This window comes from Pyrus communis, chromosome 16 (assembly GCF_041283825.1).
Source record: "Pyrus communis isolate YQ-2024b chromosome 16, ASM4128382v1, whole genome shotgun sequence".
Taxonomy (NCBI): domain Eukaryota; kingdom Viridiplantae; phylum Streptophyta; class Magnoliopsida; order Rosales; family Rosaceae; genus Pyrus; species Pyrus communis.
This window is the reverse complement of record NC_142580.1, coordinates 10750362-10763500: the sequence shown is the minus strand read 5'-3', so window position 1 is coordinate 10763500 and position 13139 is coordinate 10750362. Positions and strand designations below refer to the sequence as shown.

General features: G+C 32.3%; 1 pseudogene; it reads right to left on the bottom strand.

The window, feature by feature from the left end:
- Positions 1-7811: 7811 nt before the first annotated feature.
- LOC137730477 (monothiol glutaredoxin-S10 pseudogene) lies at positions 7812-8518 on the bottom strand (annotated as a pseudogene).
- Between the last annotated feature and the right edge of the window lie 4621 nt (positions 8519-13139).

Genomic DNA, 13139 nt, shown 5'->3' with positions numbered 1-13139 from the left:
GGGGGATTGGCTATTTATAAAAGTTCATGAGGGTAATCGGATAAAATTAAAGTTTAAGGGAGAAATTGACTAATTATAAAAGTTCAAGGAGGTAATTGGCTAAAATTAAAGTCAAGAGGAGAATTGACAGCTGCATACAAGTTCAGGAAACGAATCAACAAATACCTCTTTTATTTAATATTCTTACAGTTGCTGTAAACTTTGCCATTCAACTTTAATAAATTTCTATCTTTTCGACAAAAGTAAATAAATTATAAGACTCTATTTTAGATGGACAAACTTATACATTTAGTAGGCGATGTCATAGTTGTTATTTATTACATTTACAATTTCACCCCCTTATGTTTGAAAGATAGGGCTCTATCTCTTTGTATTTCTCTCTTTCACTCGCTTGTCTTTTTTCTTCTACTTCTCTCTCTCTCCTCCTCCTTCGTGCTTCTCTCTCCTACTTCTTATTCGTATTTCTCTCTCCTCCCCATCGTTTTCGTATTGTTCCATAGATTTATGAGTGTTTTTTTTATGAGAATGATTAGATTTTTTTTTAGCGTTGCTTGAAAGTATTTGATTTTGAGGTTTTGATGACTTAGAGGTATGAATTTTGAAGTTGATCTTGTAGAAGTGCAATTATTTAAAAATGATCTTGCAGAAGTGCTGGAATATTGAAGTTAATCTTGCAAAAATGTTGAAATTTTGAAACTAATCTTAGAAGTGCTAGAAGTTTTAAAACTGATCTTGTAGAAGTATTGGAATTTTGAAACTGATCTTGTAAAAGTATTGAAAATTTTAAAACTGATCTTGCAAAAATTATGAAATTTTGAAACTAATCTTGCATAAGTGTTGAGATTTTGAAACTAGCAGAAGTGCTCGAATTTTGAAACTGACCTTGCAGAAGTGCTAAAATTTCAAAAACTGATCTTGCAAAAGTGCTGGAATTATGCAATTGATCCTACAGAAGTAAGAATTTTGAAACTAATCTTACAGAAATGCTGGAATTTTGAAACTGATATTGCAGAAGTGCTAAAAATTCCAAAACTTATCTTGTAGAAATACTTTGCAAAAATGATGAAAACTTTGAAAGTGACCTTGCAAAAGTGTTGAAAACTTTGAAACCAATCTTGAAGAAGTGTATGAATTGTGAAATTGATTTTGCAGAATGTGTCGGTTTTGCTTATTTTAAGTAACAAATCCATTTGGGGCACAACTACAATTTTAAAATTTTGATTTGCTTGTTTTTGGGCTAGGTTTATTGAAGTTTGATCTTTTCTCTCTCCTTAAAATGATTCAAATTAGCGGAGTTTTATGAAATGTATTTGTCCTATATTATAGATTTACTGATTTTTTATATTTTTTATTAGAACATGTAATAAATTTACATGGTAAGAAATATTTCAACTTTTATTTAGGGTTGGTTTGAGATAGTGGTGCTTTAAAAAAAACAGCGTATTAAAAAATTTTGAATATTAAATGTGTTTGGTAAAACAAAAAAAAAAAGTTTTTTTTTTTAAACTACTGTTAATGAAAGTAGAAAAACATAAGTAAGGTCTACCATGCTTCTAAAAAAAAGTTTTTTTTTTTTTTCAAAGCATAGTAATCAATGCTTATTTAATGAATTTTTCAAATGGCAAGTATACCCCCACATGTTTTATAAAATTACAGTTTTTGCCTCTGCTATATTATATTAAATATTATATCATTTTTAGTCATGTAACATATTTAAAGCAATTTATATAAAAGTTTACTAATATTCAGACACTGTTTTTTTTATTATTATTATTAAAAGCACTTTTACAAAAAAAAAAAAAAAAAAAAAAAAGGTTTACCAAACACTTAACAACTTTATTTTGCATTTGTTTATCTTCACAACACAACTACATAAGTAGTTTTTTTTTAAAAGTACAACAATATCAAACTAGCCATTAATAAGTTAAAGTCACTTGAAATGGCCAGTAAAATTTTAATTTTTTTTATTATGTTTTTAATGGTTTTTTCTGGTCAAACAAACCAACAACTATTGCCTAACATCCGTACCACAAGCCAATTACTCTGACTAAAAATTAATAAAAATATTTGACAAGAGGAAGAATTATAGTTCATAAATATAGGGTTGATGAATTCAAATGCAAATAAAAACTTAAAAAGGGAGACATTTGTTTTACGAGACTTTTAATCTGTTGCGTTTGGGAGCTGAAATTTGAATTTATTGAAAGTATTAATTTTACATCGAGAAATAAAGAAATTTTGCATATGTTCATATGTAATGAGGCTATTTACTTTATTATCAATTGATTTTATGATAAAACATTAACTTTCTTCATGGTATCAAAACATATTGTTTAACGTGTGATATCCAACGACTAAGTGTGCTCTACGTCATCTGATTTATGTTGTTTACGTGCTAGACTTGAAAATTGTTCACACGTGAGAGAGCGTGTTGAGAGTATCAATTCCGCATCAGAGAAATAAAGAACATTGCGTGTGCTTATTAATAATTGAGTTACTTCCCATATTACCAATTAACTTTATTGTGAAATCTCAACATTCTTCAAAATTATTTACCATTTAATTAAATTACATCTTCATGATACAATATGATATGATATTATACACTGCTTGACAGTATGTTATTTTTTTTTCTCTACTTGAAGCACAATTCAACTCGAATGATTATCCCACCTAACCCAATATGCACCTATAGTTCTCAGTCCTCATAGCCATTAGCTGAAAAGCTGAATGTAGTGGCACTACCTACGGCTGTGAGGCTGTGAGCCTCTGCAGACTTAACAAGGACGCACCAAATTGCATGTGCTAATGTTCAGTAATAACCAAGATCTAGAATCTCAGTTGACAACCCAACATACAGTCACAATGCTAATGTCAAACACTACACGATTGCCTCAACCCAAAGAGCACCCACACAAGACCTTTCAAGATTCCTACTAATAATACGAAATTGTACAGTGCACTGATGTATAAGTTGCAATGTTGGATGACTGGATTGATGTTGTAGTGTGTTGTAGACAAACTTTGATAGCGTCTTTACCTCGTCTAAGATTAGAAGTCTTAACTTTCATTCTCCATTGGAGGTGTATTATTGACAAGGTTGGCCTGAATCCGACACCGAGTCCAACCCGATTAATGTCAATCCACGTGATTTTCATGGGTTGGTTGAAGATCTCAAGATCATCAGCACGTTGTGAAGAAAGTTGAAATTAATTGACAATACGATGAGTAACTCAACTTCTTATAAGTACATGCAAAACTAATTTTTTTCTCTCTATTGTGGAATTCAACTCTCATCTTTGTTGTACACCTCTATTCTTCGATCTCCAGGGCATGCATCTTATCTTACGCCATGCACTTTTCTTAAAATAAAATTAAAATAGTCCATTGCTAATTCTCAAGGACAACAAAAGCCAGCACATTTATATAGGTTTTAACGTCATCACGTCTTAATTTCATTTGTTAGCCTTTGGAAAATCTAATACTACAACGTGAAAGTAGATGGGATTGGAATATCTTCAATATTATTTGTACAAGTTTAGCAAGAAGATTCTTTTGGTGGGTTAATCCAGGATTATGTCGGCTAATTTTTCTATTAATAGTAGGGTTTAGGGTTATGGTATAGTTTTAGAGTTTTCGAATCACCCTAAAATGGGAGTTTATCACATTATCACAAATAGTAACAGATAATGTATATATATATATATATATATATATATATATATATGAAGTCTTTAAGGAAAGAGATCCTCATTTTTTTTTTTATAAAAATTGGGATTAGTTGTGGGGTCCACACCACATTGAACTTTAACGATCGGAACCATCTATTTTTCAAGTTGTACCTCATAGATCATCCTTGCAAAATATTGGCCAAATCGGAAATAGTTAAGACATCTAATTGAGTTCAAAGAAATAAACAAATATTTTGTTATATAATAAACAATGAAATTTGATCTTGATAATTAAATAGGCAAATGGTTTCAGATTGAATTGAATTTTTGCAAGGATGATATATGAATCGAGACTAACAAAATAGACAGTTCGAATTATTGAAATTCAATGTGAAGTGAGTCCCACACCTAATCTTTATTTATTTATTTTTTTAAATGAAGATCCCTTTGCATAAAGGGCATGTGTGTGTGTATGGATGACATGGATGAAAAGCAGGATAAGTACTTGTCTGATGAAATGTAGATGCATGCTTGCTGGTTCTGCCCCGTACATTTTTATCCTGATAAAAGCTAATTAAGTTGAAGTAAGGATGAAGCAACCAAAGCCACGCCAATCAAACACAGACAGAATATTATACATCTTTAGTTGCATGTGTGGTAATTCACGTATGCATGTTGGAGATGTTTTATTCTTTCTGTGATTTGCCACTTAATAGACAGGAGTATAGGACAATTATATACCATGCTAAGCACGCGAAACTCATTAGTATCCATATACACGTTAAGATTAAAGCATATATTATACATGAAAGTGTCGTTTTCTTTAAAATATTACTGGATGTACAAAGTAATGTTAACTAAACCGGTAAAATATGATATATGTAATTAAGATAAACAATTTATCAACACAGAGACCCTATATTTACGTATAGTAACGTACAAACTTTACTTCAAAACTACACTGCATCAAGTACTTGATTTCATTTTCTGGTTAATCAAGTACTAAAATTATGAAGTTCATGTGTCAGTCTTTGAGGGAAAAAGGCCGAATCGTATGTTTTATACTTTTTCGGCCGTAGTAAGTATGGTTTATGCTTGAAACTTCAGGAGTTGATGAATGGGCTTATGTGTCACTATGATTGCTTTACAATGGAAATACCTGTGGCTGTGTCTATGTCATGGATCCTGCTAAAAATGATCCATTCCCGTACTTTCACCACAAGCCCATATTTCTTACAAAAATTACAGTAAAGAACCCGTCCGTACGTAAAGTACGTATAAAAGTATAAACCTAAAAAACTGTCCTGCATCTCCAACTGCAGCTCGTAGTCGTTGATATTTCCTGTACACGTTGTTCATGATTTGTTGAGCCCTTTTCTATATATTTTTAATTTTTATAAGATAACGTGGAATCAATTCCACCACTCAATATTGACAGGGTGAATATTTTGCCTATCTAGAACGCTTTTCGAAAATGAAAGAATACAAACTACAAAGTGCCACATTATACAATATTGATGAAATATCAATTTTCTCGCCCCAAACATGAAGTATTATTAGAACCTAGAAAATGCAACATTATATAATTATATAGTTAAATTCCGTAGCCTAATTAAGCTAATAACTTTGTATGATGGAAGATGTAATTAGTACAGAGATTGGGATTGGGAAATAGCTACTAGCAAATATTACTACAATATTTTGGAATAATTCAGCGAAAAGCAATGGTTCACTTCAAAAGTATCCCTCTTTTGTAAAGATTTGATGAGTAATTGGATAGGAGGCTCCACTATGTGTCTATGACAACAAATATAATGAAAATTTTAGCTTCGTTATGTACATTAATTCCCAGCTACCGTATTCCTTAGTAGTTCCTCCACTTCAGGATGAGATGATGATAATGCAAAAGATTATATATAATGATAACTAAGTATATGCACTCGTAGATTTTCACATTAGGGTCCGTGTGAAAACAAACATTGTTGGCTCGCGGAGTAGTTTTGTTTTCCAGTTGCTATAGGCTTCACACTTTGACCTTCAAAGAGGCTTAATCATTTGGTTTGTTAATTATTAGATGCGCCACTGTTGGCTTCTGCCAGCATAAAATTGTAATATATTTAGAATACATTATATGCATATTGAGTACTTGCACCACAAGTAGTAAAACTTTTTTTTATAAAGAATTGTGCCAATGTTTGGCTCAAGTTTGGTTCTTTTTAATGTCTTGCATGTTAAGAACTTTAATAGTTTCTTGATGTTGGACCAGAAACTACTAAGATGGGGTTAAATACAAACTAGTTATATTTAAGCATACCACTTCAGCAATTCACAACAGAAAGTAAAGACAATAAGCGATAATAACAATAAGTAAGTAATTGAAATTGATATTAATATTGCTAAATATCACAATCAAGCAAAGTACATACATAAATGAATGAAGAACAATCGATTAAGCTCTTATCGGATTGGATATGAGACCATCTGATTGGGGTCAAAATGCTTCCTTGTAAAGGGTTACAACCAAAAAGACTGTCTGTCTTAAGGCTAGTTAATTGATACTATGCAAAAGAGATGGAAACAGAGCAAATTATAATTGGCCTTAGAGTCTAAAGGAAGTTTTCCTAAAGTTCTAAGGTCTTGATTTTAAGTTGTCTTTTGATAAAGCAAAAGGGATGAAACAAGTAAAAGACATGAGCTTTTAGTTTGAAAGCTTGTAATATGTTTTGTTATATGATTTGAGTGTCATTTCCTTCACTTGTATTTATATACCGTCCATCTCTTCCATCGATGCTTCATGTGTTCTCATTTGAAGTCGACCTATGATTACTTTCCAAAAAGTGATGCATTAATAGAAAAATAATCCAAAATATTTTAGCGGTGAATGAAGATTAGCATAACCAATACGGTGGTTTTGCCTAAATTCACGATCACCTTCCCTCTAAAACACCAAAGTATTTCGCATTTAATGCTCTCTTTAGTCGAGAAGAAAGATTGAGATTATGATATTTTTGACAAGTTAAAAACAATTTAGGCGTGCACAGTTCATTTAGAGTAAACTAAAGGTCCAAGATTCCTTTGCAAATCGTCTTATTAGGCCAAACCAAGGCCTAATCATATTTTTATTGTAAACAAGTGTGGCAGGAATAAGCATTTATAAATTGGAAAGGCCATATGTGTTTATGTAAGGTTCAAAGCTGTCCAGATGAAACCCATCGGAGAACTGGAAGGGCCATATATGCGTGATGGAACAACACTCCCAAGATATATGTTCATATAGCTGCAATAAAGTCGATAATCCAATGTTAATATAGATTTAGCCATCAAAGAATATAATATATCCATAATTTTCATTATTGACAAGACATCTGCAATTAAAATGGAACGTCTCCGCCGGTATGATTGCACCACGTAATATTTGTTACAGAATTTCAGAGTTTACTCAAGAGGGTACGTGACGCAAATTTATGCACCTCAGAATCTTCAGCCATTTCGCAGCTGATTAATGCTTTTGCATGGCACTAACCTATATAGGCTAATTAATTAATTTACTCAAAAAGCATCCTAGCCTTATTTATTTTGTGGTGGCAAATGCTAAACTTCTCCTTTTTGTTTTTTATTTATTCATTTTCTTAATTAGTTAATTCAACCCACTATATCAGTATATATCAATCTGAAACAATATTGTATGATGCATTTTCTTTTGGGTTACATTCTACTAAAAGTTTGATCTATTTTGACCCCAAAAAAAAAAAAAAAGTTTGATCTCTAGGGACAGATATTTAGTAAAGTATTATGTGTTTGGTGTTTGGAGTATTAAGATCCTATAGTTGTGAATTAGACATGTGTCAAGAGACTAAAGAGTTAGTTAAAGTTTGTTATAGTGTAGCTTAGAGTGTAAGCTACCAATGCAAACTATACAAACCTTGTAACCATCATTTCTAACTAATAAGAAAGATAATACATTTTCTGAAATTCTCTTCTCTCTCTAAACTCTCGATCTTCTCTTCTTCTTCTTCTCTCTTTCTGCATAACTATCTTCATCAACATTCTTCAATAGTTTACATTATGTACATGGATGATGCGAGAAAAAGATTACCTGTATATAGTGCCAAACTTCAAAAATTATATTTAGACAAACACTCAAAAGTGATATGTAGTTCCATTGTGCTTTTAGCCTCTGGATGTAACAAGAGGAAAGTAAAAAGAAAAATACAACTGATTTATCCCTTTTAACCATTTGGGACACATATAGATATATGCTCCACTGCTAATTAATGTTGCTAATTAGAGCCACAATGCTCCCGCATCTTTTAGCAATTTCTTTAGCGACCCATTGAGATGAAGTGTCATGACTGTATTGGCTGAGCCTACACATTTGCCACCAATGAAGACAGCAGGCACTGAAGGTTGGCAACCTAGCCTTGTCAAAGCACACTCCATCTCCTTCCCTCTTGACTCCTCATCGAGCTCATAGATTGCTGGACTTACCCCTTGTTCGTAAAACAGTCTCTTGACTGCATGGGACATGCAGCACGAGCTCTTGCTGAATATCACTATGGCATTTTGTGATGCCAATTTTGTTACACGATCCATTAATGGATTTACTGTTGATCTCAAATAGCTAGAAAGAAATTAAAATGTACCCAAGAAGTGGAATGTATATGTGGCTAAATGAAAATTAGTTGGTAAGGATGCTTATGATATCGGATTAGGGTTTAAAGACTTGATGGAACTTTTGTGTGGAAGCCAAGAAACTAGATGGGAATGTGAGGGAAAATTATGGAAATGGAGCAAATGTAGGTAAAGAAGCTTGTGGGTTTGCATGCAACTTACTAGTTACTAGTAGTAGATTGGTTTGGTGATGGAATTGGATATCTTATGGGCACGTATATATAGGCGCCAAATGGGAAGCTAGCAAGGTGGGATTACAAATTATATGCATTCTTTAAATTCGATAGGGAAAAGGGAATGCGAAAGCAGAAGGTTCCTTTAGAGACTTGGGTTGATGCCCAAACTGCCCTTGATATGAAAGGCACTTGTTTGGCTTAATAGTTAATACACTAACTTATGTGCCAAGACTCTAAGACACTATAGAGATAAGCCAAACGTGGCTGAAAGTGGAATATGAGAGATTGAAAAAAATTATTTTAAAAAGGTTTGTTTTAATTACACCTTACATATTGTTGAATACAACCCACATACTTTATACATCCCACAATTATTTTTTTAATTGAAATTTGTCTTACTTAATACATCTCACATACTTTCTCGTAATACCCTCAAGCCCCACACTCTCTTTATACACCCTTCATTTTCTACATATACCTCATACTATCCACATCCTAGATGCAACCTCAATGTCCCATGTAGAGGCATTGCCTTGTGATCGATTCATTTAAGTACACAAAAATTGGTAAATTTGGATAACTAACCAGAAATTGGTACCCGTAAATCAGAACCCTCACAAATTTAGATGTCAAACCAAACAAAGAATTTTATCATCTTCGTATACGTAACATGAATTTTATTGCCTCCGAATAACTTGCTGCAAAAGAGTTTGTAATGTGTAATTGCATGGAACATTCAATTCGTGATTGGGGGTTTTATTTGAATGGGTAGGTCTCACTGTCTTGTCAATGATAAAAGTAAGCAGGATTAGCTTTTCATAACTGAACTAAATCGTAGGCTCCATAACCAGTCAAAAGCTATTTTCGTTGATATCTCTGCACAGATCACCAATCATCGGTTGCATAGAATGTCTTAATTTGATTGATGACGTCGATAAAATCACTAAAACAAAGAAAAATTATAAAATTTTATCTCATGTTAAGTTTTTAAAACATTGATTTCAAGTTTCATTTGTCAAAAATATTTTTTTTTCAATCAAAGTATTTGTAATTTTATTGGTTGGTTAGAGGTTTTTTTTTTTTTTTTTTTTTTTTTTTTCCGCTTTGTAGTGGATGGTGGAAGTGACTTTTTCAGAGCTTGAAGAGAAAAATAATCATGAGATATACATGTTGAAAGTGATTGTGATGCATTTAAAAGTTTTATTTTAAAAAAAAAAAACTTATGATGCCTAAACAGTCATTGCATATTAGGGTATATATGTAATTTAATAATATATTTTAATACGAGGTTATTCAACATTATGTGGAGTGTTAATAAAAAAAGACGTTTAAAAAATGAAGTTAAGGGACTGTGGGTTTTTATTTGTGGATGAAAACACCCTTTGTTACAAATTTGAGAGGGACTTAAGCATGATAACCAATGTCAAACTTTAGATATAATTAGGTGTTTGATGAAGACGCGCACGAATAGAAGTTGCATCACACAGAGATGATGCTGTGATGCATGCATCGGGATTTAAGAATTTTAAGTTGGCAAATTTGCAGATGATGTGTGATTGCCTAGTTAGAATATCAATCCAAACTCAAGAGAGAATTTCAAAAAGAGAGTGAGAGAGATGGAACTGGCCTTGCCACTTCTATGTGTTGTGTGTCTTAAGTCGTAACGATTTTTTCAAGAATATTAAACACTTTCTAGTTATATTATAACATATGTGGATTTATAGCATCAATGATCGCGCTTGTACAGTTGTACTCAAGATAATCATCAAAAGAACTATCATGGAAACATTTAGTGTTGATTTGTTGTCGTCCAAACCCGAGGGTTAATAATTTTCAAGGATCCTGTGTTGGAAAATATAAAGTTAGGAACTTTTGGGAAATCGTTTTGTTTTCTAAGTTAGTCTTTAGACGTAGTATAAGTTCTAAGTTAGCTTGTCATTGTGGATTTGGTATACTTGTTCTACAAAGATTGTTTTTCTGTTTGTCCTGTTGGAAAATATAAAAGTGAATCATGATCATGTTGGCGGAATTAAGAATGTAATCAAGGGTGGGCTGATAATTTTTCTTTCCAACAAAGGTATAAGTTTGTTTCCTTATTTTCTTTTTAACGAGAAGTTTCAATGCATTAGTCTGGCTTCCATTTTCGAGAATTTTGAGTAGTTGGTGGCTAATTTCTTGTTAGTAGGTTGGGATAATTCATGCAAAATGGTTAGGAGGTCTAGAAATTAGTCATAATTTTTCAAACTTTTCCCCCTTGAGCTATAGGCCACCTTAGTCTGATTGTAGTTCCGCCTTTGGTCTAGGATGATGTCCGTCACGAGAATGAAGGTGGTGCTTAGTTTGGAGTCTTTGGACATACATTGGTTGCTTGTGCTTGTCTAGGATGGATGTTGACCCACTTTATCTTCACTCGGCACCAGTTTGTTATTTTATGTTATTTGGTATTGACATTAGTGTTGCCAATGGAAGTTTGCATTGACATGGGAGGTTCGCATTGGTGTTAGAAGCTTTCATTGACATTGACACTGGCATTGATACTGGCAATAAAAATTTACATCAGTATTGGCATGGGCATCAAGAAGGGCATACTCATCGGCTTTTCTTAGCAAACTCATAATGTTGAATACCACTATTATCTTGACGGTGAGTGGTGTTGAAAAAAAGATTGTTCAACAAAGATTGTTTAATTTATTTCATATTTTATCCTAATTAAGGTTAGACTGCTTTCCTGTTTTTTCCAAATTATGTTTTGGCAAGATGTTGCATTTGTGTCGTGTAGTCGTTCTTGACAATTGTTTTGATTTTTTTTTTTCTTTTGTCTATAAAATAAGATTTAGAGTTTTGCAATCAATATCGATCTCTTCTTTTCGCCTTTTGATTTGTTAACACCTTGAAGGTTGACCCTAGGTTGAACAAGGCCCTTCAGGTAAATACAGGCCCTTTTAATTGAAGAGGGGTAATGCTAGGACGACCAAAATTTTAAACCAAATAATGTGTTATCAATATAAAATAAGCACGTTAATCAACGCTTAAGTAATAATCCAATCATCAACAACCACAACATTTGGTTTAAAAAAATTTGGTCTCCTTAGCATTATCTATTGAAGAGTGATGGGGTCCGTTGCCAAGAATCACCAAAAATCTCTAACATTCTCCGAAACTACAAATCTCTTGTAAAAGAAGAATGATTTGGAGAAATATTTTTTGTTATATTATTCAACAAATTGTTGTTTATGTGATTTAAATTTAGGATTTTCTTCAACAAAGTAAGGTAACCTGAATGTTGTCAAACCAAATAAGATTATTAATTGAAAGAAATCTTAAGATTCCTATTTACGTATTCCCTCTACCTTTTAAGTTTTGTAAGAGGTAGGTATCCTACAAATCATTTGGTTTCAAGCTTTGTATATAAAATTGTTACTTTGACTATTACAAAATTCGTAAAGAATTTTTACAAATCATGATTGAAAATTTGGAAGTGACAAGATTTTGGTGGAATTTTTACAGAAATATAAAAGACAAGCCAACTTGTCACAAATCCATCACTTAAGACTTTGATATTTTTTGGCTTGTCACAAATCCATCACTTAAGAATTGATCTTTTAAAGCAAGCACGATATATCCACTTGAGATGCCGTATATATCCCCCCCATTAATTATTTGAAAAATGTTGGTATCCCTTGACCATCAATATACAGCTTAAATTCCTTTCAGGGCCGGCGCTTGGGGGTGCAAGTAGTGCTACCGCATAAGGCCCCTATCTTAGAAGGGCTCCTGATTTTTCAAGTTTGCATGCATATACGTATATATAGTAGTAAGTGTAAAATATTACAAACTTGAGTCTTAGGGCAAGTAGAATTATTACTTCTTTACATCATTCTAGGGAAATGGTTTGAAACTCATCTCATCATTTTTTTCAGTTTATATTTTTATTAAATGCATAAACTTCCACAAAATAATATAAAAATTTCACACAATAACATGAAAATTCGAACCCTGACCCTCTAAATAGTTAAGGAAAAACAATATGCTACCTTTCCACTTGTTAATTTGTTAAATTTGTTTGTACTATTAGAATTTATAGAAGCTCAATTGAAAACTAAAATTATTATTTTGAACAAAAAAAATAAAAAAAATTAAATTCTTAGTACTGTTCAGGGCCTCCAATTCACTTTCACACAGAACCTCTGAAATCTCAGGGCCGGCTCTGATTTCTTTGTCAAGATCATAGAGATAAATCAAACACATGCTTAATTTGTCAACGTGTTTAACGCGCAGAACAAAAGAAAATATCGATGTCAAAATTAGCACATTTCCTAGTCAGAACCAAGAAGATGCCAGCAGCACCAACAACAGAGCACGAATCGCAGCCAAGCAAGCTACTGAAGTAGTGATCATATAATATATTGTTCGATAATAGAAATGGCATATTTATGCACAATATAAGTTGGGGAGAGATTTTGATTCTTTTCTTCTTTCTGCTTTAAGATTTTGGACGGAGTCTGTTTCGAATCCACGAAAGCAAGCATTAATATATATATATATATATATATACATATGTAATGTTTATTTATTTTTCAAAAATTAATATATTTGTATATATGTTACATCTCACATCGTT